The 4,556-nt window shown below is 31.6% G+C and overlaps 1 protein-coding gene across 1 annotated transcript in view; it reads right to left on the bottom strand.

Moving 5' to 3' along the window:
- Nucleotides 1-4,556, bottom strand: part of fbxo11a (F-box protein 11a) — a 69,865-nt gene that overhangs the window by 41,030 nt on the left and 24,279 nt on the right. The window lies entirely within an intron of this gene.

The following is a 4,556-nucleotide window of genomic DNA, read 5'->3' as shown; positions in this document are numbered from 1 at the left end:
GACCAGCTTAAACCAGCAAAGGACCAGCATAAACCAGCAAAGGACCAGCATAAACCAGCAAAGGACCAGCTTAAGACCAGCATAAACCAGCAAAGGACCAGCTTAAACCAGCAAAGGACCAGTTTAAGACCAGCTAAGGACCAGCATAAACCAGCAAAGGACCAGCTTAAGACCAGCTAAGGACCAGTTTAAGACCAGCATAAACCAGCAAAGGACCAGCTTAAGACCAGCTAAGGACCAGTTTAAGACCAGCATAAACCAGCAAAGGACCAGCTTAAGACCAGCTAAGGACCAGTTTAAGACCAGCATAAACCAGCAAAGGACCAGCTTAAGACCAGCTAAGGACCAGTTTAAGACCAGCATAAACCAGCAAAGGACCAGCTTAAGACCAGCTAAGGACCAGTTTAAGACCAGCATAAACCAGCTAAGGACCAGCATAAACCAGCAAAGGACCAGCATCCCAGCTTCAAAACATACCTAACCAGCATATGCTGGGTTTTTTTCAACAGGGACGTACTTGTCCAAAATATGTATTTATATGTGCAAATACATTTATATTTTTCAATCATTTAAAAGTCTATTTAGATTCATAGGCTTTGAAGATCTTTCAGACTTTCATACTGTATTTGTGACCCTGGAGCACAAAACCAGTCTTAAGTCGCTGGGGTATATTTGTAGCTATAGCCAACAATACATTGTATGGGTCAAAACGATCAATTTTTCTGTTATGCCAAAAATCATTAGGATATTAAGTAAAGATCATGTTCCATGAAGATATTTTGTAAAATTCCTACCGTAAAAATATCAAAACTTAATTTTTGATTAGTAATATGCATCGCTAAGAACTTCATTTGGACAACTTTAAAGGCGATTTTCTCAATATTTTTATTTTTTTGCACCCTCAGATTCCAGATTTTCAAATAGTTGTATCTCGGCCAAATGTTGTCCTATCCTAACAAACCATACATCCATGGAAAGATTATTTATTCAGCTTTCATGGGATGTATAAATCTCAATTTCCAAAAATCTACCCTTATGACTGGTTTTGTGGTCCACGTTTGGTGTATGAACTGAAATAATGTAAGTTTTTTTTATAACAGTCTATATCAGAATTACCTTTAAGTAACAAGCATAAGATCCACAGGACATAGAACTCAGATTTGTGCTGAAGGTTTGGACCATTTTTGTCCAAAACAGTGGTCTGAATTTGACGTCAAGTATGCTTTTGTTTCATTTTAATAAATTGCAGCTGGATAGAAGGTCATTTCTCTGATAAGACAAAGAAGAACAGTGTGGTTCTTAAGCTGGGTTGCATTTCCCAAAAGCATTTTAAGTCAAGTAGAAACTATTAGTACCGATGGTTTACGATCTACGTAGGCTTATGATGAAACACAGCCCTGGTCTGCATGATTTCAACATGAATAAGTGAATAAAACATACAAAAATAACACGTATATCAGGTTTATTATAGTCAACTAAAAATTAAAACCATAAAAAACTGTTGTTATTTGAAATAACATAAAAGTTGAATTAAATGAAATGTTATATATATATATATATATATATATATATATATATATCACTTTAACTTGAAATACTAGAATAAAATAACTACAACTAATAAAAAATAAATATTAAAAATGAAAAAACACCTTATTAATACTAACAAAAATGTAATTGAAAACAAAATAAAATTCTTAAAATAAAATCGAATTCAAAATATAAACAAAAAATATTGAATTAATATCAAATTGATTTAGTTTAACCTCAATATATATATATATATAATGTATACTTTAAATTGGAATTGAAAATTGAAAACAATGTATAAAATAATAAAAAAATAAATATTAGAAAAACTATTAAAGTGGCAAAATAATAAAATTACTAAAATCATCTCAAATTAAATTGAAGACAGAAAATATAAAAATAAACTATAATTCAAAATATTTATGAAAACTTTAACAGTATATCAATGACACTACAATTTTTAGCAATTCATATTTTAGCCACAGGCAGAATATGTAGGTTTATTTGCATAGTATGAGTATGGTTAAGTTTCATATTGCCTTAGGTTCAGCGAAATCACAACTGAAACTGGTTCTCTAGAGTGAGCAACAAGCTGCACGACTCTTTGTTGTTGTCTGGATGTTGACACAAAGTTTCTGAATGAGACACATAAGCACTCTATTATTAGCATGAATCAAACAGTGATTTCATTTAATTGACCTCAGCTGGCGAATGACTGTATGTCAAATAAAAGAGAGAAAAACATGTTGATGCGTTTGAACTCTGCATCACTGTGACGCAAGTTTCTGCTGCTTATGAAAGACACTTTCATCAGTTTTATGATTTCTTCACTCTCAGATGACAGTGTATTGTAGTATTTTAAGAGCCCAAAGACATGACAGCGCTATCTGCTGTGATCAAATGGAACTGCAACTGTGTATCTCTGGAACTGTATTTAAGTATAATGAGGCCTCCTGGCATTTGGTTGCAGCTTTTGGATGAAAAGCCAAACAGTACTGGTGTTATACAATGCTGTTTAACATATGCAATATTATTTGCACAATATTATACTCGTGTGAAGCATGTTTTTAGTGCACACATCCATCAGCTGGAAATGTGGCATTTCTTGACATGGACTGAGTGAATTCAGATGTGTCATTTGTAAACATGCGCTTGAAGCAGTGAAAGAAAAGAGTTTTGTGTCTTTACTACTGTAGACAGGCTTGTGCATCATTCCAAACTGAATAGATAATGCATTTAAAATTTGATTTGATTTGAATTGAGGTAGCAAGCAGGATGCAGAATTGCAATTCAAATGTGACTGCAAGGAAGGCAAAGTGAATTGAAATGCAAATTTATATTTAGTTTATGTGTTTTAGCATATTTAATAAACTCATTTTTGTGGATCAAGATGGAACTTTATTTCTCCGAATGCATGATTCATTGATTTTTTTTTTAAATTGCAGATTAGTAAATTCCACTTAATGTCATGCAGATTCAAATTCCATTTTGTGGTCAATTCAGTTCGAATTCACATCCATTACAGGCAGCCAATTCTTCAGTTGTGGATTTTGCACAACCTTTGTATGAGAAAGAAAATGGCAGATTGCTAATGGTAATTATATTATTCATAAATGATTAAATATTAATGTGGCAGCAGTGTGTGGCCTCATTTGTGCAGCAGGTGATGGTTCCTTAGCTGTTACAATCACAAAATTAAACCGTAAATATTGTGAGAGGTGAATAATGCAACAATCTGCATATAAACAACAGGTTAGTTGATGTTCGAGTCTGATCAGAAACGAACAAATGCATGCCGTATGTTTATGTATTTATGGCACAGAACGAAATGTTTGGCTTGGGTTTGTTTTCGTTTAGAATGCACACGTTCAACACAGCCAAAATAAATAAATAAATAAACGTATCTTATGAGGATCTTGTAAAGGTTTTTTTTTTAAGAATTGAATTATTTGACACTGATGCAAATAACAAAATGACAATATAAATAAGTAAATATTATTACTTTGCCCATTCATTTATTTGAATTAGAATGCACATTCAACACACACAAAATAAAATAAAATAAAAATATCTTGTGAGGATCTTGTAAAGATCCATTTAATTATTTGATTCTGAGGCAAATAGCAAAATAACATAATAAACAAGATAATTAATATTATTAATTAGTCCATTAATATATGGTAAAAAATTTCAATGACACCCACCTAAATAATTTTTATTTTTTATTACAGTAATTAAATTTTTATATGTATTAATATAATAAAAAATAAATGCATTTTTATGTATAAAATATTTTTGTAGGTGGCTGTTTGGCATTTTGTAATGTTTCAATACCTGTTCCTGTAATACCTGGTACTGAATTATAAAAAATTATAATAATTTTTTAATTGGGGGTTATTAACATTTTGTATTGTTTCAATATATTAAATCCAAAAAGAATGCAGGTTTGGATGAACAGTTTCTGAGCTGGTGAATTGGCATGTTGTTCTAGAGTTTGACCGCTAGAGGTCCGTGCAGACCACTATATTACAACAGAGCAAAAAGTGACATTAAACTGTTGCGCTTAACAGTTACAATTAATCTAGCCTGTGTCAAACGAAAAAACATCTTATTTTTGCCTATATGTATGTGCTTTCTAGGGTGGGTTCTTACTGGCGCAAGTGAAAGAGTTCAGCCTCAGGTCTCTAAGCCTGCATTGTTTTTTTTGTCTATTCTACTGGTTGCATTAGTCATTATTTGTCATAGTCAGTTATAATATTCAAATAGAAACTGTGCATGTGACTTAGTAGAAAAGCTGATTATATTGAACCTTATTTTTAACAAGTTAGTCCTTTTAGATTTCAGAGTTTTTATATTCAACTGTTCCTTGAATATGGGGCAGAAAATGCAAGCCATACAGCAAAAATATGTATATTATCAAATATATATTTGAATATGTTTCAAAATATGCAAACATTGACAAAAATATATATTTGGTAAAATATTTTTCAAAATATATTGATGTATATGTATTTTTTACCAATATA

The sequence above is a fragment of the Sinocyclocheilus anshuiensis genome, unplaced genomic scaffold (genome assembly GCF_001515605.1).
Source record: "Sinocyclocheilus anshuiensis isolate Anshui unplaced genomic scaffold, SAMN03320099.WGS_v1.1 scaffold300, whole genome shotgun sequence".
NCBI lineage: Eukaryota > Metazoa > Chordata > Actinopteri > Cypriniformes > Cyprinidae > Sinocyclocheilus > Sinocyclocheilus anshuiensis.
The sequence above is the reverse complement of the archived record's forward strand: the minus strand, read 5'-3'. Positions and strand labels throughout refer to the sequence as shown.